Source organism: Panicum hallii, chromosome 3, assembly GCF_002211085.1.
Source record: "Panicum hallii strain FIL2 chromosome 3, PHallii_v3.1, whole genome shotgun sequence".
Taxonomy (NCBI): domain Eukaryota; kingdom Viridiplantae; phylum Streptophyta; class Magnoliopsida; order Poales; family Poaceae; genus Panicum; species Panicum hallii.
Genome location: NC_038044.1, coordinates 6,997,261 through 7,019,638, shown reverse-complemented (window position 1 = coordinate 7,019,638; position 22,378 = coordinate 6,997,261). Strand labels below are relative to the sequence as shown.

General features: G+C 44.5%; 2 pseudogenes; one reads left to right on the top strand and one right to left on the bottom strand.

Moving 5' to 3' along the window:
* Positions 1-5,497: 5,497 nt before the first annotated feature.
* LOC112885093 lies at positions 5,498-8,364 on the bottom strand (annotated as a pseudogene).
* A 310-nt stretch (positions 8,365-8,674) lies between these two features.
* Positions 8,675-11,259, top strand: LOC112885091 (annotated as a pseudogene).
* Positions 11,260-22,378: the final 11,119 nt, after the last annotated feature.

Genomic DNA, 22,378 nt, shown 5'->3' with positions numbered 1-22,378 from the left:
TGCTAAAGGTCACGGTGAACTGATTTGTTTTGTCTATACGTGCAGTAATGCCCAGGAGAGGTCTCAGCTAGAAGGATCATTTGTTGGAGCTCATTATAGTGTTATATATTAATTTGTTACTTGTAGATTATAGAAATTTCCCTTCTGTGATTCTGTATTTATCTATATTGGACTTGAAAGAATATCGATTCTGTGATTCTGTATTGATCTATATTGGACTTGAGTATATTTCATTCTGTGATTCTGGACGAAGGGCCTCTGTCTATGCAATTTTACTCGGTTTGGTATTCACATACAAGCGGTTCTATTTAGCTTGACCGCTTGTGATACGTATCCAGCGTCACAAGCGTTCCCTGTTACAGACCGCTTGAGATATGAATCCATCACAAGCGGTTAAGATTCTAAAACCGCTTGTGACACATGTCCCGCATTACAAGCGTTTCGTATTACTGGCCGTTTGTGATTTCAAAATTATATCACAGCCGGTCAGGTTAAAAACCGCCTGTGATGGTGATAAACTCACAAGCGGGCTGTCTTATAAACCGCCTGTGATGTTGACGCGGATATCACATGCGCTTTTTAATTTCGGACCGCTTGTGATACTTAAACATACAAGCGGTTTGAATGGCCTGGCACATCTCAAGTGGTTTTACAACCTAGCCGCTTGTGATGGAAAAAGGCTACCGCTTGTGTAGAGCCATATTGTACTAGTGAGATAATAATAGATAGATGGCGACATATATATATACATACTTGTTCAGCTGCTCCCATTGCACACACACACTGTATATATACACACGCACACGTACGTACGTACGTATGACCACGTGTCTGGCTCAACGAATCGCGCGCCAATGGGATTTAACAACCGACCTACCAAGAACGCAAGAGCAAAGACGTATGATGTGTCACTGCATTGCGTACCAACCTAGTGAACTAGCTACTCGTATTAGACATTGACTGCTACTGTTGTGTGTGTGTGTGTGTGTGTTTCATGCACCTCCAGATGAACAACGGAGACAGAGAGAGTGAAAGAGAGAGAGAGAGAGAGAGAGAGAGAGTTTCATGCACCCCTAGATGAACAACGAAGTGTGTGCGCGTGCGTGTCATGCACCCTCAGAGGAACAGCGAAGAACCTACCTAGTACTTAGTAATGAAGAGCAAGAAATACAGCATACATACATGCGGGGTGACAGTGGGTTCGGTGCCATCGAAACATGAACAACAACAGCCGTACACCCATTTTCTCCTGCCAACGATCAACCCGTTGGTGGGGCACGGACAAACAAAGGCCCCCCGCACAGCCCAGCGTTGCTCCGGGGAACACCACCAACCAGGTCCACGTTGCATCAGCGGCCCGTATAACGACGGGCCGTGCTCTTCTACTAACTCGAGTAACATTTCGGCCTACAGCGTGAAGAGTTCGGAACCCATCCGATCCGCCATGTGTGTGTGTGTACGTGGGCTGGCTGGCTGCTGGGCCATGTGAAAATTGAGTCGCATGTGAAAATTGGAAACGTGAGCGAGGCTGGTCGTGCTGAGCTGAGAGAGTCATAGGGTGGCTCCTGAAACGAGCACAGCATTTCCAGCTCTCTCAAACCCAGGAACAAACCGACTCAGAGGACAGCGTGAGGTATCCCAACCTTGAAGAATGGTAGAATTCAAAACAAAATAAAATAACTCGAAGAACGGTAAACGGGCCTGCTCATACGCATGATTTTTCTCCTGCAGGTCTACTGTACTATGGGCCGGATTTTTCTCCTGCTGGCGAGAAGTCAGCGGGCAGCTCATGAACACTCGCAGGTCGCAGCTACTACATTATCTGAGCACACAGAGGTTGCGGCTCTGCGTGCATGGACGGCTCGCTCGGTTTTGTTAGTTGATGCTTCAGTTCTTGTGTTTTCAATACGAGATGTCGAGATACAGATGGGCGCGTGTCTCGGTCTGAAACCACATGACTCGATCGAACCTCTACCGACTACAGCACATAATTGACAAGATATATGCCAACTCGATGGGGCTCCTTTGAGAGGTCGGTATACAGAGACATCGACGACCGGCCAAGGAATGAAGAATGACGACTCGTGGGTAATCACGGGAGAAAAACTTCAGGGCAAGCAAGCTACTACTGTGGTCCATAAGAAGAGAGCCGGACCCGGTCTGCTCCATGGATGGTGCATCATATCAGACCATCAGATCTAGAAGTAATAAGCATCCTTTCACAGAGGAGAAACGATTATAAAAATCGCATGAGACGTCGCTTGGGTTTCGAGATTCTACATAGGCTGTGTTTAGTTCAGCTTTCTGAACCTATTTCTACTTTTACAAAGCAGAAACTGAACCAAAAGGGTTCGGCTTTTCTGCAGCTGTTTTGAAAAACCTGCTTTTCTGAAGTATAAATTTGAAAGCAGGTTGTACCCTATTTTTACAGCTTTTCTGAATTTGTGAAAACTACACATCTACTGCTGGTCATATATATCCTTTCAATTCTTTTATATATATAAGAAAATAAAGATTTTCATATATAGGAAAATAAAAATAAAAAAGAATAAAAAAAGTTAACTCCAAATATTTTTATATATATAAATAAAGATTTAAAGGAAAAAGAATTTGGTCATAAAAAAATATTGTATACTGTTAATTTGCATAAAGACAATACATAATTTTTCCACAGTCGACAACTCACAGCAGTTTGAACCAAACGACTTTCAGCTTTTTCACAGCAAGCATCTCACAGCAGACATCTGACAGCAGCTTTTTCACACCTCACAGCTGAACCAAACACAGCCATACGCAGCCATAAGCTATTTTATTGCAAACACCAAGGTACTACTCTTCCTCCGATTCTTTGAAAAAAACACCTCACTGAGCACACGCTTGACTGTTTTCGCCCATGTAGATGACTAGACGCACAGTAGGCCAAACTAGCCATATAGCCGTGTGAAGCTGCTGTGAAGTCAAGATGGGAATGTGCTGTGAAGTCAAGATGGGAATGGGCCGGGCCCGGATCTGACCTTGAACCTAGCCCTGTGTCCTCGGGGCCAATTTTAGGGGCCACAGGTTAATCCAATCTAGACCTTGACTGCGGCCTTGATGGCCCAATGGGCAGCACGGGTCAGCCCTGGTCAATATTTACATTATACTTATGCAATTATTTGATACATGAGATGCAAGATGTAAGCACTCAGACAAGTATATTACACATAATGAACATAAAGAGTTTAACTTCCATGTCCATTAGCAATTAATAATCAGAAGTTTATCTCTGCCATTACAATTCATCGTCAACAGATTGGACGGTTTTTGCTATCAATTGTCGATTCATCTCTGCCATTACACATCCTTTTGCTAGTGATTACTCATAGAGTTTTCGCCACATTTTGCTTCATCAAACGTTACTGGATCAAACAGTTCTCACAACCATCACGAACCTTATTGTCACTTCGCGCCCTCATCACCTGTGTTTAGGGAAATTGAATTGGTAAATTTTAGTGCATATGTATTGAATTGGTAAATTTCAGTGCATATGTATATATTCAGATGCAACAGTAAAAGACAGAAAAAGGGACAGTAGAAGTAGGTATACATCACAAAAGAAAAAAAAATAGTCCGATCATAATTAAGTAGAATATCTCTATCAAGTAGTAGTATATCTCTTCCCCTCAAAAAGTAGTATATCTCCAAGTTCTACTCCTAGCTGGTATTTTGATGTCAACAAAATACTCCACTGCCACCCAGTAGATGTGATATGGTACATGGCATTCAACGAACAATTTTGCAGCTTTTCATTATATTGGCAAGACAGCCATCATGTTCTGCAGTCGGTTGATTACTGCTATATGTTACTTGAGGTTAGATCACAATCACTGGTCACCATGTGTTAACAGGAATAACATATGCTACAAGAATTTCCATACTGCTACATGTTTACTTGAGGTTAGACATACATTCTTAACAGAAATGAGATGCAAAAAGTAGTAGAAAAAAATTACCTTCCAAAACTAAGATAATATCGTGAACCGAATCCATGCAGCGCTGAGTATGAGCTGCACAAAACAAGAGCAGATTTTATGATTTCGCGAAATTGAAGTAATAGTGAAAAATGCAATTAACACGTGTCTCATGATTTTACCGTTTTCCCTCGTCCAGTCTTGCAGGCACACTAGAGCTTCAACGGTTTCTTAGGTCATTCGACTTTGAAAATCCAATAGTACTCTTGATCCAATACTGAATGCAGATTCTGATGCAACGGTAGAAGCCGGAACAGCCAATATTTCTCTCGCCATAGCTACCGGATAAAAGCTCTGCAAAGCTAAAAAATCAAAGTGAAAAATGCTCATCGCTGCTATAAGCTCTGCAAAGGTTTACAATTGAAGGAGATTAACACTGGTTATTGTGGAGCCCTTATCCTTGGTTCATCATGCATGAACAATAAGCTAGCCCCTTCTTCCTCTTCCATGTTTTCGAACTACTAAAAAGATTAATAGATGGGATATAGCTCATTAGCTCAGTGGGTACATAACAGCTGAGTGGTAAATTAAAAGAGAACTATTATAGAAAGATGCATTAGTCAGCAATACAATCTTTTAGACACATAATAGTAACACAAGCAAGGCAGCCGATGAATCAGAATCAGAGCTGCTGCTAGTCAGTATTCAGTAATCAGATGTAAGACCTGGCGCTGATGAAACCCATAAGCACAGAAATTCCAGAGCTCTCAAGTACAGTAGTATATAGTACTAGCAATACTCAGCACAAAGTCATAGCCAACAAATCACTGAAAATCAATAGCAGAATCCACTAAAGTATTAATACAAATCAAATCAGAAGGTATGCAATGCTACAGAGCTATCTTTTTTTTTTCAAACAATGTGGTAGAGCTGTCTTGGTTAATGGATAAGATGGTTCTACCAGGGACCAGAAAAATCAGGGCTCAATATGTTGCAATTCTAGAGAAGCATCATACTCAAAGCAGAGCTAGTCCCTAGTGCAACTTGCATATGCAAGAGAGACTAGTAACATGATGCAAATTACCATCTAACAACGTTCAGTTTAAGGAGTAAGCAGGAGTAACCATCGTGAACATGTTGAGCCAGAGATGGTCAAAATGGTGAATACTTGTTAGGTCGTTTAGATCCTGGTCCGCATGCCTGGAGAACAAGGAAGGGTTGATTCCAATCTCCTGCAGCCTCGGCGTCGCAATTCTGACCACCTCACCAACGGTGTGGTCATCGTCGCTACAAATCCAGAGAATGCGATGGTTGAGCATTGGAGGGAAAGAATAGAGATGAGAGCTGTGAGAAGTTTACCTGATGGGATAGCCGCCGGAGGGGAGCGCGACGCGTGGAGTCGTCGCCGTCGGGGGGCAGTAAGACATGCCTCCACGGTGTTGCCACCGCCACCGCCGCCTCGCCCGCCTCCACGCCTGGCTCCAGCGGCGGAGGATCCAGTGTGGCAAGGTATGGCAACTGCCATACCTACGCACGCACGGAATCGGTCAATCGGTACCAGTGGCGGAGCCAGCAAAAAGTTTATGGTATGGCGACTTGGCGAGTCCGCAAGCGCACGACACAAACTAAAACGCAAGACATAAATCAAAAGCACCATAGCGATAGATGTTACCTCTTATATGATGCATTAAAATTACTTGCAAGCAGTACAATCCACATAAACATATCAATAAACGATGAACCTGCAAATTTAAGACATAGTTAGTGATCAAAACTAATTTAACCTGTATAGAAAAAAATTCATAACAAAAATAGAATATACATACCAATTAAGATCTAGGAAATTGCATTTTTCTGTCTTTCTTTTTTTGAAATGCCTTTTTAATTTGTTGAAGATCAAGACTTTTGAATATTTCTCTTTCGATGTAACACAGCATCAAATCATTTAACCACCCATCAGTTATCTTGTTGCGCAATTCAGTTTTAATAATCTTCATAGCTGAGAATGCCCTTTCAACTGTTGCTGTCGCCACCGGTAATATCAATGCCAACTCAATGAGACGATAAACCAATGGAAAAACAATGTGTCTCTCAAGTCTAACCATTGTTTTTGAAAGGCTTGCAAGATCATAACAAACTTTGAATTCTTCGAGTCGCCGCACATGAATGATGAAAGTTTGAAGTTGATCTTTTATGGTCTTGCGGTCATCAAAAGAGAAGTCATCATAATAGATATCCGCAATACGAGCAAGTTTCTCAACATCAAACTTAGAGAATGAATCTCTAGGGTCAAGACAAGAAAATCCAACAAGCAATTCTGAGGACCGCTCATTAAAGCGGTGATCAAACTCCGTGGTAAGAGCATCAATTGCAGCATAGAAGATATCAACACGAAAATAATGATCTTGAGTGATATTGTTTCTCCCACCTTTTCTTGATCGACCAAATCGTGGTACTTGATCACTCATATTTGGTATTGGGATACATTTTGCAAGGCAGAAGGCTTTTGTTTCTTCAAACAATGGTTCCCAACCTTCACTTCTCAAATTATTCAAACGTGTCATGACATCAATAATCAAAGACATAGCTTGAACAACATTTTGATCCTTCCTTTGTAAGATGAGTGAGAGCTCATTTGTAATACGAAGGATTTGCAACATCATCTTCATGATAAATACAAAGCTGAAAGACTCCATTATTTGTACCAATCCTCCTGCCCTAGATGGATTGCGCTCATCTTGATTCACAATTTCTAGCACTTCTATTACTGAATCCCACATTGACTCAATACGAAGTAAAGTCTTATAATGAGATCCCCATCTTGTATCTCCAGGTCTTGCCAATGATGTTTCTTGTTGTTTACCTCTCCCAGATGATATTTCTCCACTCTCTAATTTAGACAAGAGATTCAATCGATGTCTATCAAGCAATAAATCCTTCCTTTTACATGAAGTGGAAGTGCTGCTCACAATTAGTGTCACATACTCAAAGAAATCTTCAATAGATGAGGCGCATTTTGAGACAGCAACAACTACCAATTGCAATTGATGAGCAAAACAATGGATATAGAAAGCAAAAGGGTTCTCATCTCTAATCAATTTCTGAAGACCATTAAATTCTCCTCTCATATTGGAAGCACCATCATACCCTTGCCCTCGTATATTTGCAACAACTAAACCATGATCATTTAACACTTCAAGTAATGCTTTCTTCAATGATTCCGATGTTGTATCCTTGACATGCTTGATACCCAAAAATCTTTCTATGACTTCCCCTTTTTTGTTCACAAATCTAACAACTATGGCCATTTGCTCTTTGATAGATATATCACGTGATTCATCAATAAGAATAGAGAATAGACAACCCCCCATTTCTTCCTTTATTGCCTTTGTGATTGCTTGTGCACAAGAGTTTGCAAGATCTTTTTGAATCGTGCCGGAAGTCATTTTTGCATTTTTTGGACACAACTCATCAAAAGCACGTTTCACTTCCTCATTCCTTTCCTTATACCAATCAAGCATTTCCAAAAAGTTGCCCTTATTCAATGAATTAGAAGTTTCATCATGCCCCCGAAACGGCTCACCTTGCAAAGCAAGATAAGCAACAATACTTAAGGAAGCTTCCACTCGGGTTTCATATTTGACCAATGCATGTATGAGTTGACACCTTATTTCTTACACTTGATCTTTGGTTATCAAAATCATGATATGATGTTGCTGCAAAGTTATGAATGCTACTAGGCCCACCAACATGTTTTGGAAGTGCTAAATAACCATTCTTCCATTGCGAGAATCCGACTTTTGTAAAAACATCATGACCAAATTTCTCTTCTATTCGATCATGTCTAAAAAGATAGCAATAGAAGCAATAAGCTTTATTCTTCTCCACACTATATTCCAACCAATTGTATTGCTTAAACCATTTCTTTTGAAAACTCCTACTATCATTCGAGGTAGGAAACTTATGATCCATTGGTTGAAAAGGACCTTTAGCTATAAAAGCCCTTCTAACTTCATCTCTAATATTAGGGGCAAAACGATCAATTGAAATACGAAGTCCTGGATCCGATATGATATAGTCCGGGTTGAACTCGGTTATACCTTCTTGAAGCTCTGCTTGAGCAACTTCATCTTCTACACCAGTTGTTGCTTGAGCAAACTCATCTTCTACACCGGTTGTTACAAGCGCAAAATGATCTTGCCCATCTTCAACCTCTTGTTGAGCATTTCCACTACCACGAGTACTTGGTTGTCTACTTGAACCACTGGAATCAGTGCCAAAATAGCTTTTTAAACCTGTAAAAATAAAATCAATTATCAGTCAATGTAAAAGTGAAATAAACCAATCAATTTTTGCGAATCACAAGAATACCTTTTTGAGATATCTTTCCTTTTCCCTTTCCATTACCAGCCATCTCTGTAATTCTTCTTGGAGTTGCCTTTGCAATTTCTTAACCTGTAGAGGTATGTCAGGACTAGAGTGTTACACTTAGCACTCAATCACATCTGGGATTACTTGCTTTTGTTCTTTTAAATTTACACTTAACCAAGAAAGGCACTCGCAGGTGGAGCAGGAAGTGAGTGCCTTTCTTGGTTAAGTGTAAATTTAAAAGAACAAAAGCAAGTAATCCCAGATGTGATTGAGTGCTAAGTGTAACACTCTAGTCCTGACATACCTCTACAGGTTAAGAAATTGCAAAGGCAACTCCAAGAAGAATTACAGAGATGGCTGGTAATGGAAAGGGAAAAGGAAAGATATCTCAAAAAGGTATTCTTGTGATTCGCAAAAATTGATTGGTTTATTTCACTTTTACATTGACTGATAATTGATTTTATTTTTACAGGTTTAAAAAGCTATTTTGGCACTGATTCCAGTGGTTCAAGTAGACAACCAAGTACTCGTGGTAGTGGAAATGCTCAACAAGAGGTTGAAGATGGGCAAGATCATTTTGCGCTTGTAACAACCGGTGTAGAAGATGAGTTTGCTCAAGCAACAACTGGTGTAGAAGATGAAGTTGCTCAAGCAGAGCTTCAAGAAGGTATAACCGAGTTCAACCCGGACTATATCATATCGGATCCAGGACTTCGTATTTCAATTGATCGTTTTGCCCCTAATATTAGAGATGAAGTTAGAAGGGCTTTTATAGCTAAAGGTCCTTTTCAACCAATGGATCATAAGTTTCCTACCTCGAATGATAGTAGGAGTTTTCAAAAGAAATGGTTTAAGCAATACAATTGGTTGGAATATAGTGTGGAGAAGAATAAAGCTTATTGCTTCTATTGCTATCTTTTTAGACATGATCGAATAGAAGAGAAATTTGGTCATGATGTTTTTACAAAAGTCGGATTCTCGCAATGGAAGAATGGTTATTTAGCACTTCCAAAACATGTTGGTGGGCCTAGTAGCATTCATAACTTTGCAGCAACATCATATCATGATTTTGATAACCAAAGATCAAGTGTAAGAAATAAGGTGTCAACTCATACATGCATTGGTCAAATATGAAACCCGAGTGGAAGCTTCCTTAAGTATTGTTGCTTATCTTGCTTTGCAAGGTGAGCCGTTTCGGGGGCATGATGAAACTTCTAATTCATTGAATAAGGGCAACTTTTTGGAAATGCTTGATTGGTATAAGGAAAGGAATGAGGAAGTGAAACGTGCTTTTGATGAGTTGTGTCCAAAAAATACAAAAATGACTTCCGGCACGATTCAAAAAGATCTTGCAAACTCTTGTGCACAAGCAATCACAAAGGCAATAAAGGAAGAAATGGGGGGTTGTCTATTCTCTATTCTTATTGATGAATCACGTGATATATCTATCAAAGAGCAAATGGCCATAGTTGTTAGATTTGTGAACAAAAAAGGGGAAGTCATAGAAAGATTTTTGGGTATCAAGCATGTCAAGGATACAACATCGGAATCATTGAAGAAAGCATTACTTGAAGTGTTAAATGATCATGGTTTAGTTGTTGCAAATATACGAGGGCAAGGGTATGATGGTGCTTCCAATATGAGAGGAGAATTTAATGGTCTTCAGAAATTGATTAGAGATGAGAACCCTTTTGCTTTCTATATCCATTGTTTTGCTCATCAATTGCAATTGGTAGTTGTTGCTGTCTCAAAATGCGCCTCATCTATTGAAGATTTCTTTGAGTATGTGACACTAATTGTGAGCAGCACTTCCACTTCATGTAAAAGGAAGGATTTATTGCTTGATAGACATCGATTGAATCTCTTGTCTAAATTAGAGAGTAGAGAAATATCATCTGGGAGAGGTAAACAACAAGAAACATCATTGGCAAGACCTGGAGATACAAGATGGGGATCTCATTATAAGACTTTACTTCGTATTGAGTCAATGTGGGATTCAGTAATAGAAGTGCTAGAAATTGTGAATCAAGATGAGCGCAATCCATCTAGGGCAGGAGGATTGGTACAAATAATGGAGTCTTTCAGCTTTGTATTTATCATGAAGATGATGTTGCAAATCCTTCGTATTACAAATGAGCTCTCACTCATCTTACAAAGGAAGGATCAAAATGTTGTTCAAGCTATGTCTTTGATTATTGATGTCATGACACGTTTGAATAATTTGAGAAGTGAAGGTTGGGAACCATTGTTTGAAGAAACAAAAGCCTTCTGCCTTGCAAAATGTATCCCAATACCAAATATGAGTGATCAAGTACCACGATTTGGTCGATCAAGAAAAGGTGGGAGAAACAATATCACTCAAGATCATTATTTTCGTGTTGATATCTTCTATGCTGCAATTGATGCTCTTACCACGGAGTTTGATCACCGCTTTAATGAGCGGTCCTCAGAATTGCTTGTTGGATTTTCTTGTCTTGACCCTAGAGATTCATTCTCTAAGTTTGATGTTGAGAAACTTGCTCGTATTGCGGATATCTATTATGATGACTTCTCTTTTGATGACCGCAAGACCATAAAAGATCAACTTCAAACTTTCATCATTCATGTGCGGCGACTTGAAGAATTCAAAGTTTGTTATGATCTTGCAAGCCTTTCAAAAACAATGGTTAGACTTGAGAGACACATTGTTTTTCCATTGGTTTATCGTCTCATTGAGTTGGCATTGATATTACCGGTGGCGACAGCAACAGTTGAAAGGGCATTCTCAGCTATGAAGATTATTAAAACTGAATTGCGCAACAAGATGACTGATGGGTGGTTAAATGATTTGATGCTGTGTTACATCGAAAGAGAAATATTCAAAGGTCTTGATCTTCAACAAATTAAAAAGTCATTTCAAAAAAAGAAAGACAGAAAAATGCAATTTCCTAGATCTTAATTGGTATGTATATTCTATTTTTGTTATGAATTTTTTTCTATACAGGTTAAATTAGTTTTGATCACTAACTATGTCTTAAATTTGCAGATTCATCGTTTATTGATATGTTTATGTGGATTGTACTGCTTGCAAGTAATTTTAATGCATCATATAAGAGGTAACATCTATCGCTATGGTGCTTTTGATTTATGTCTTGCGTTTTAGTTTGTGTCGTGCGCTCGCGGACTCGTCAAGTCGCCATACCATAAACTTTTTGCTGGCTCCGCCACTGCCTGGCTCTCTTGCGTGTGTCATGTGTAGATGGTGGGGATCAGATGGGATGTTAGGGTTGTTTACTGGGTCAGTAGTCTCCGGCTCTATGGATCCCTTTTCTCATTTGAGGCTGGCTCATGTGGTCCATCGGCCTTGCTCTCGTGGGTCAGGCCAGCTAGCCGATGGGTCGATCCGGTCCGCTCCCATCTTGACTGTGAAGCCTGCTTAAGTACTATATAACTTAAGTTTGGAAATGGTGAAAGTTCCGTGCGACATCACTTAAGTCTTTATCGGCGATTCAGTGGAATTATATTCGAAAGAAAAAACAGATTATACTAGTTGAAGTATCTATATAACTTGGATACAGACTAGATTGGCGAGAACGGACTGAATCGCTTAAGCATATATATGTTGTACAAAACACGGTGGGTTTTTTAATCTTTTTTAATCGCTTAAGTAATGGCCGGATGCTGTAATCTTTTTTAATATATGTGTGTGTGTGTGTGTGTGTGTATGATCAGATCAATTTCTTGATTCGATCTTGCTGGGAGTACTGGATCTGGGACTGATCCTGGCATGAACTGATGGAGACCCCCACTTGATTCCATTCCGTGCCATTGACTTTCGAGTTTAGGCTACTTAATTGCGCAGGAAAGGAAAAGAGAGATCGAGAAGCCATGTGACTGGGTGCACCCCGTTCACGTGCCCCACATGGTACGGTGTCCAGATACAGTATCTTGATATCTTCTCTCCTTATTAGTGGCGCTTGTTGGAACCGAGACGACGAACGAGTTGCAAGTGTGTACGTGGCCCAGCCGGGTTGCACGTAGACGTGCCAGGGCGGTTTCGGTACACTCCATTGACGGGACTCGTCATAACTAAGCTGTAGATGATGATCGACGAGACGACCTGCATGACGTACGGGACTCGACATACATTGACTCCATCATGCACCTATGTATCATGTCGTCTTCACCGTAAGTCCGTAACTCAGTGTGTGTGTATATATATAGAGACACACGCACACATACACACACTGCACAAAGTTAACATAACCCCACTGAAAAGAAAATCTCATACTATATTTCGGTGCCATAACATCAATCACTTATATCACAACATGTGAACTATTCCCTCCGTTCTAAAATGCAGTTGGTTTTGACTTTTTTAGGTCTATAGGATTTGCTATGCATGTAGACATATAATATATGTAAATATATACCAAATACTATGAATCTAAAAATGCAAAAATAACCTACATTTTGAAATGGAAGGAGTACGACACTAATTATCGCCGCCATCGTTAGTTCTTCAATATATATATATATATAAGTTTTGTTTACACTCGCTTGTAGCTACTCTCACTATCAGTATACCACTATGTGTATGTCCACGTTCTTATTTATCACTTTGAGTATGTTCATATACTAATTCTAAGATATTTCAAAAAGATATGTACGAAAAATTTCAAAAGCATTCCTACTTTTTAAATATATCATGTTATATATTAGTACCAGTGTATAAGATCATATACTTAAAATATATACCATCACAGATGGTCTAGTATGATCATATACACCTCATGCATATCTTTCGTTGGATCAGATACACTCTACATTATGAGATGTACATGTGGAAGTAGTTAGAAGCACGTGTAGAATGAATTATATATATATATATATAAAAGATTCGTGCCTACATAGTTTTGCTGCCGTATCTCATCCTGCTACCATCAGCACATACATTTTCTAGCCCTATTTTTTCTTTTAGCGCGAAGTGACTGGTTCAGGCTCACCCGCAAACGTTGGCTAAATAAAAGACAGGTAATAAAAGTTGATCGATAGGTGCTTCTTGTTTTTTGACTAACTGATCGATAGGTACCGGGTAGGTAAAAGGAAGATTCACTCACCTTTTTTTTATTCACTCACATTTTTTGACTAACTGATCGACGCGTGCCGACTAACATCTGCCGGATGGTTTTCTGAATTGTCAAGGCAGGTTTTCCACGTAGCGACGCATAGAATGTAGACGGTTATAGGAAATGGATCCTACGTGGCCACCAAGTAACACAACCCTAACCCATTAGACTAATCAGCCAGGTGGCAGCCTGGCAGGATTAATTAGTGAGATGCCGATCGATTCGAGCCCCTCGATCGACAGAACCGATGCGATCTGGGCCCACCACACCAGCAAAAGCGGCAGCAACTCTGTCAACGGCCAACCAAGTGCCAATTTCTTTAGAGTAAACCCTGTCTTGCTACGTGCCTGGCCATGCACACGTTCTTATCCTAGCCCAATCACTCCCAGCCACAGCATTTCTTCTCCCTAAACTACCCCTAGCTCTGAGGAACCTTTTCTTCGTCGGAAATGGAGGGCTTTCTGGTCTCACGGGGGCGGTTTGGTCATCTCTGGGGGTACTTCTACGGAAAGTCTGCACGGCCCGGCCACCTTTTGCCCCCTCCGCCGCGGGTACGGGTAGGCCCGCTTGGGGACACCCTAGTGGACCGGCGTGATGGTGGGCCCGGAGTGGGCCTGGACGGTTGAAGGGCCCTGTCGGTGACGTCGCCGTACACCTGTTGCTTTCTCATCCAGAACAGAGAACCGAGAACGTCAAAGAGGAGATTTGCCTTTTGGTATGGCTACACCAAATGTTCTCGTATGAATAATTTTTTCTCTCTTCATACAAACCCTCTAGCTATGTTATATTTGATATATGAAAGAAGAGTACCATCAGCGCCATTTTAATGTGAGTGATGCTCGTATTGTCTTGGTCTACTGTATTGCAAATTTGATATATATTTCTTTGAAGTATCTTAGAATTAGTATATGAACATGCTCAAAGTGATAAATGAGTATGCAGATATATACACGGTGGTATACAGATAATACGAGTAGGTACACGTGAGTGTAGAAAAAACTCATCCTAAGATACTTCTTTAAAGGGATATATACTAATTTATCACTTTGAGCACGTTCCTATACTAATTCTAAGATACTTAAAAGGGTTATATATGAAAAATTTTAAAACATCCTATTTTTTTTAAATATATCATCATTATATCTTAGTATTAATATAGAAAAATAAGTATGTCCATATACTTTATGTATGATCACATACCCAATATATATACTATCATAGATATTCTAGTATGATCATATACTCTATGTACATACTCTTCCTTCGGTCAGATACGTTCTACATCATGAGATACATATATGAGAGTAGCTAGTCAGCTACAGGCAAGTCAGACACTTAAAATACAATATATATAGATATTGGTTATATACCGAATACATAGAAAGTTGTACTATAATATAAAAACGCATTACAAGGTGTTGCCACAAAACAGCAAGGGCGTCCCAGTAATCTATTGCCAACCATCGTGGAAGAACAACACGAAGTTGACGAAGACATGTGATGGTGGCCTAGTGCAAGTTCTTGTCCCGTGTTGTGTGAGTGCCTGTTGCAATGGATGTTAAAAAATGGAGCTGAATGTTCTTTGATGTGATAGTACTTTGTTTGCCCATATGCGGGATGAAAACTTCTTACGATAATGCTCGTAATGCTAGGAATAGAACGTCCGATGGATCGGACACCCGCTGGCTCGCTCGGCTCTCGCTCCCTTCATTGCGTGCGCCGCCTGCTCCCTCACCCATGCGGCGGCGCCCTCACCCACCCCGACGTCCTCCTTCCCCACCCCGGCAACTTCTTGGCCGGCGGCAGCACCCTCACCCCCCCTCCCCCCTCCCCATCCTCCTTCCCCACCCGGCAACGCCCCCCCCCCCCACCCCGGCGTCCTCCTCACTCCGGTGTCCTCCCCCACCGGGAGCTCCAACGTCCGCAAATCCGACGGCCCTCCCCCCCACACCGGCAAGATCCATGGAGCACGAGCAAGATCCTTGAAGGTGGCGTGACAGTGTTGCAGGGGAGTCGATGGCTCCCCCACCCTGGCGGCCATGGCGCCCCCCGCACCAGGCTTTGTCTCGCTGCAGTGGCAGCAGCGGCCATGGCGACGGCGTGGCTGATGGAGCGCAGGGGGGATAGGTCCGTGCAGAGGTAGAAGGCGAGGCGGTGGAGCTTGACGGCGCGATACGTATACGAGGAAAAAAGGCGTTTGTCCTGTGGCTTTGGACGGCGGAGTTCGAAGCCCCCAGACGACATGTGGCAGCTCATGCACCCATTTGCCTCCCTTCTTGCTGTTTTCGTCATAAAGTCTTTTCTTGAGGCCGTCAATTATCAAGCCGTTCGCCCTTTTGACTTGTCCATTGGCCCTTGGGTGCGCGACCGAGACATATTTAACTTCGATGCAAGCATTCTCGCAGAACTCTCAGAACTGGTTGGCCGTGAATTTTGATCCCAAGTTTGTGATGATGGTGTTGGGGAAGCCAAAACGGTGCAAAATATCTGAGATGAAGTCGACGACCCAATCTGGCGTGAGCTTGGCTATCGGCTTGTACTCAATCCACTTAGTAAACTTGTCGATAGCCACCAGAACATGGGTGAAACCGCCTGGCGCCGTTGTGAAGGGCCCGATCAAGCGAAAGGCCAGGATGGCGGTATGGTGATGAGGCTGTGAGCTGGAACACGAGTCTATTTGCCAAAGAATTGACAATTTTGGCACCTGCGCACGAGATCCTCCGCGTCGGTCACTGCAGTCGGCCACCAGAAACCAGCCCGATATGATTTCCCCACCAGCGTTCTTAAAGCTGCATGATTTCCGCAGACGCCCTCGTGGATCTCCCGCAGTATGTCGTAACCATCTTCCTTTGTGACGCACTTCATGAGAACTCCTGACCGAGCGCCGCGCCGGTAGAGCTTGCCGTCGACCAGGACAAAACCCTTGCTTCTGCGCAGGACGCGTGCCGCCTCTGTGCTCCTAGCGTCAATTCCTGCTGGTAGCCTTTGATCGCGGATGAAGTCAATAAAAGCCTCTCGCCAGTCCTCCCCCAGCACCATAACCTCTCGATCGGGTTGTTGGGGACCCGCATCGATGGCTACCTGTGGAGAAGACTTGATGGATGGCTGCTTGAGCTCCTGGACGAAAACTCCCGGCGGGACCTGAGCACGTGTCGACCCCATTTTGGACAGGATATCCGCGCCAACATTGTGCTCCCGCAACACATGGTGAACCTCCAATCCCGAAAATTTGCTTTCCAACTTGCGCACTTCCTGCACATACGCGTCCATCGTCTCCTTGTTGCAGTCCCATTCTTTGTTGACTTGTTGAACGACAAGAAGAGAATCGCCATATACGAGTAGTCGCTTGATCCCTAGTGATATCGTCAAACGAAGCCCGTGAAGCAAGGCTTTATACTCGGCTTCATTATTGGATACCGCCCACAGGATCTGAAGGACATATTTCAATTGTTCATCTCGTGGACAAATAAGCAGAACCCCAGCACTGCCGCCGTCAAGCTTAAGGGACCCATCAAAGTACATGGTCCAGTGCTCTGACTTGTCTACTAGAGTTGGGACTTGATTCTCCCTCCATTCAGCCATGAAGTCAACTAGAGACTGTGACTTGATTGCAATGCGTGGCTTGAAGTCGATTGATAAAGCCCCCAGTTCCACTGCCCACTTGGATATGCGCCCCGTGGCATCTTGATTATGAAGGATATCTGCCAGCGGGAAATCTGTGATCACAGTGATCTTGTATTCGTTGAAGTAATGGCATAGCTTTCTTGATGTGATTAAAATTGCATATAAAAGCTTTTAAACAGCTGGATACCGTACCTTGGATTCGGAGAGGACCTCGCTGACGAAATAGACAGGCCTCTGCACTCCAAACGCATGGCCTTCCTCGCCTCGCTCGACTACAAAAGCACCGCTGACAACATGAGTTGTTGCCGCGATGTAGAGTAGTAGATCCTCCCCTGGCAACGGTGCTGTAAGGATCGGAGGTGACTGAAGATGATGTTTCAGATCCTGTAGGGCCCGTTCCGCCTCCTCCGTCCATTGAAACTTATCTTGTCGTTTTAGGAGCTTGAAGAAGGGCAGTCCTCTCTCCCCGAGTCGGGAGATGAACCTGTTCAGGGCCGCCATACAGCCTGTTAACTTCTGCACATCCTTGATTGTGGCCGGAGCCTCCATATCAGTGATGGTCGTGATCTTTACAGGATTGGCTTCGATGCCCCGGTTGCTAACGATGAACCCGAGCAATTTTCCTGAAGGTGCTCCAAAAACGCACTTGGTAGGATTGAGTTTCCACCGAAATCTGCGCAGACTGCTAAATGTTTCCTCCAAATCTGCAATCAAGTTGCTGGACTCCCTGGTCTTGATGACCACGTTGTCCACATAAGCTTCAACATTCCGGTGCAGCTGATCCGCGAAGCACATCTGGATCGCGCGTTGATAGGTCGCTCCTGCATTCTTCAACCCGAAGGATATGGTTTTGTATGCATAAGTCCCGTACGGGGTGATGAACGCAGTCTTGATTTGGTCCTCCTTCTTGAGCGCGATCTGATGATAACCCTGAGTAACAATAAGGACACAACCAGCCGTCGAATCGACAACTTGGTCAATGCGCGGCAGCCCAAAATGGTCCTTTGGGCAGTGCTTGTTGAGATCAGTGTAGTCAACACACATTCTCCATTCATTGTTCTTTTTCTTTACAAGAACGGGATTTGCTACCCACTCTGGATGGATTACTTCTTTAATGAATCCAGCCGCGAGAAGTTTAGCAATCTCCCATTTGATGGCCTCACGCTTATCGTGAGCAAACCGACGCGGGCGTTGCTTTTTAGGCGTAGCCTTTGGGTGTACATTCAAAGCATGCTCGATCAACTCTCTGGGCACCCCTGGCATATCCGCTGGTTTCCATGCGAATATGTCTCGGTTAGCTCGAACGAAGCTGACGAGCGCGAATTCCTATTTGTCACCTAAACCCGCGCCGATGACAGCGATCTTAGATGGATCTCCCTCCTGAAGCTGGATCGTCTTGAGGGCCATGTCATCAGTCGACTGGATGCTCGACTTGCTGGCCTTCTTGGAGGGAATCTCCAGCCCAGACTGGGAAAGCTGCTGCGCGGCCGCGAGTACTTCTCCCGAAGCATCTGGCACGCGAGTAGTCGAAGCATACTGGATCGCCTCCTGATTGCAGTCGTATGACTTCTTCAAGTCGCCACGGAAGGTGAGTACTCCACTGAGTCCTGGCATCTTAAGAAGCAGATAGACGTAATGCGGCACTGCCATGAACTTGGCGAGTGCCGGACGACCCAATATTGCATGGTAAGAAGATTCGAAGTTAGCCACTTCGAATTTGATGAACTCAGTACGATAGTTCTCCCGCGTGCCGAAGGTGACTGGGAGAACCACCGTACCAAACGGGTGTGCCGCGTTACCTGGGACGATGCCGTAAAAGGGGGACTTGCTGGGAACCAGCATGTCCTTGAAATCCAGGCCCATTTTCTTTAGAGTGCTTACGAAGATGAGATTGAGCCCGCTCCCGCCATCGATGAGGACCTTGGTGAGCCTGACCTCCGCCACCACAGGATCCAGGACCAAGGGAAACTTACTGGGCTCCGAAAAGCTCGTCCACTGGTCATCGCGAGAGAACGAGATGGGGACCTCCGACCAACGGAGTGGTCGTGGTTCCGCCGGCTCGACGGACAAAATCTCCCGGAGAAGCAGCTTCTGGTCCCGCCGGGAACCGAAATCCTCATCTCCCCCGAAGATGACGTTGACAACCTTCGAGGCGTCTTGAAACTTCGGGTGGCGCCCGTGGTCCTCTTGATCGTCGTCCTCGGGTTCTTTGTCCGCAGGTTTCTTGTTCTTCTTTCCACCACCGGAGTTGCTGAACGTTCTCCGAAGGTGGTAGCAGTTAATGGCGGCATGATTAGCACCTGGGTGCCACGGGCACTTCTTCTGTAGGAGCTTTTCAAACTCCTCCGGCGTCGTCGACTTCTTGCCCCGCGAAGGACGATCGATAGCCGCGATGATATCATCTGGCTTTCATTTCTGGGGTGAACCCGAAAAGTCCCGCTGGCCTTTGTGGTTGCAGTTGTTGTTTGGGCGCCTCAGATTGCTATCTTGATGCCGCGGGAACCGCTCCCGTATCTTCTCCTCCTGTTCGGACCAATCGTGCATCATATCACGAAGGCCAGCAACAGTCTTCGGTCTGTTCCACCCGAAATCCCTGTAGATGCCCGGGTCGGTGATGCCGTTGTAGAAACAATCGATGATGTCGTCCTCCGAGATGTTCGCGATGGTGGCGCGGACGTCGAAGAAGCGACGTGTGTAGGACCGCAGTAGCTCGTTATGTTCCTGCTTACATTGAGCAAGATCATGACGAGTACCTGCACGAGCAATCGCTCCCTGGAAGTTGTCGATGAAGACCTTCTTGAGGCGCTCCCAGGAGTCGATCGAGTTGTTGCTGAGGCTCTCCAACCAAGTGAGTGGCGCAGGGTCCAAAGCCATCGGGAAGTAGACGACTTTGGTGATATTCGACCCCCCTGCGACCTCAATGGCCGTGGAGTAGCAACGGAGCCACTGCTGAGGGGCTTGCTTGCCGTCGTACTTGGTGAAGCCAATCGGTTTGAAGCCCTCCGGGTACTTGTAGCTGCTGAAACGTGCAGAAAAAGTAGGGAATCGGTCGCTACAGTCAGTACCTTCAGTTTTGACTTCTTCGTGGACCTTGCGCCTGGAGGAGATCACGGTCCGCGCGTCGGGGCCTTCATTGATGTGCTGACGCAAGTCCTCTGGAGGAAGTCGCGGATGACCCCCTTGCGGTGGCTGCTGCCTCCCGCCAGGGGCCTGGCTCCCGTGAGCATTGTCGTTGCTGAGCTGATGTCGAGGACGGCCGCTAGCCGTTCGGCTGTGAGCCTGGCTCCGACTCTCACCCACACGCTCCTCCCTGATAGTGGACGCCGGGTTGTGCTGATCCAACTGGATTCAAGCCCTCTGCGCGTAAAGGAGTGCTTGACGCATGTCCGGATCATGACTGCGCTCGAGGATGGCCGTCACCCTAGCGATGTTGGCCACCGGAGTCTTGAAACCCCGTTCGCTTACAGTGGCAAACTCAGGGTCAAGCTCGCGATGCATAGATCGCCTACGCTCGTTGGCCCTCCTCCGTCGAATTGTGCGGGCCCTGTTCCTGGCCCTCCGCGCCTCACGATCGGCGTCGTTCTCGTCGCCGGCGTTGGCCGTGATCTCATCTCGGAGATCGCTTCAAAGTTGACGATAGGAAGATCCCCATCGTCCTCGCCTTCTTCCGCCATTAGCACCTAGCGGGAGGAAAGCTCATGAGAGCTTGCGTCGACTAGTTCAGTCGACCCCGCCGCCGCGGTAGCCAACGGCCTGCCCTCTTGAAAGGGCAAGGGTTCGAGGTGAGCCACAAGTCGACCCTCTGCCTCGAGTAGATCAGAGAGCACCATGCCCTTCCAATGCACGATGCGCCCCTCCGGTAAGGAGGTGATCACCAGATCACTAGCGCCAAAACAACCCGAAGCCCCCCGACACGCGGTGGCTTCTGGCTTTCCATCCTGGAGTAGAAAGTCCAGGTCCTTCTCTAACATGGAGAGAGACCCAGAAACGTTGGCCTCCTGAAGATCAGTGGCCGGTTTGCATGAACCGAGTTGGGATCGGCTATGCAGATCCCTAGATTGGAACGAGTCTAACCCAGGGGAGGTTGCCGCAACACTGGAAGAAGTCGAGCTTGGAGCAGACTCCATCTCGATCCTTGTGGCAGAAGCATGGAGCGGCAAGTTGTCGAGCCCGTCGACGAACTTGTCGAGGTCGCTGCGGGAATCCGCAGCGGAGGTCTTTGGCCTCATGTCGACGAGGAATCGCCGAAAATTGCCCACACCATCTGCGATGCAGACCCAAGAGCCAAAAACGAATGTCGTACCCTGAGAGGGAACTGACCTGATGAATTTGAAAGATGCCATCGAACTCGCCGGTGGATCTTTGACGCGCTCCCCTACCTGGCGCGCCAGCTGTCGGTGTTTAACCGGCTGCCCACCGAGGGATATACCCAAGGTGGTAAGTTTTAGGTGAGGAGACGCCGAGATCAGGAACTCGAAGGTGCAAGGAATACAAAGCTTAGACAGGTTCGTGCCGCAAGATGCGTAATACCCTACGTCCTGTATTGTGGTTTGTATTGCGTTTGGTGTAGAACGACCTAGAGATTGTCTAAGCTTCAAGTATTGCGTTTGGTGTAGTATCTACCTTACGTCCTGTATTGTCTAAGGTTCGGGCCGCAAGATGCGTCTTATACATATGTTGCAAGTATTTTAGCTGGACGTTGCATCTTCAATGAGAAATTTGGATGTCCCACGCAACATGAACCAGATGTTGCTGCGGATTTTTTCCCTCACCATCAATGGATGGCTAATAAATTTTTAATATATTTTTTGATATTGCAAACAGCGATTTTCTATATTGCAGATATTTATTTTCTATGTTGAAGATGTTATTTTTTGATGTCGCGATGGAGCGTCCGATGGAAAGTTTTGCCATCGGACGTCTGGAGCGCCAAACTTCTTAGAACCTGGAAATCTTACGTCTCCCGTGTGTAGATTATGTAGCTTGAATTAGGTTAGGTGATGTAAGAAAAAATATTTAAATCCTCCCATCTGTCAATGTTCAGGTGATCTAAGAAAAAATTATCTAAATCCTCCCATCTGCCTATGTACTGAACATTTGGTATTTTCATTTTGTGATTGAATGGAGTGGGCCAAGTCTCGTTTTGAAAAAGGAAAAAAGGGCATTAGAAGAAAATGTAGCAAGAGATATGTTCACACCATGCAGCTCTTAGCCGAAACGTGTCAGTAATTCCAAAATGGTAAACTTTGATGGCATGAAGATTCACTCAGATTTTGATCGTGGACGGGCCGGCTTATTTCGCTGCTCGTAGGGCATCCATATCGA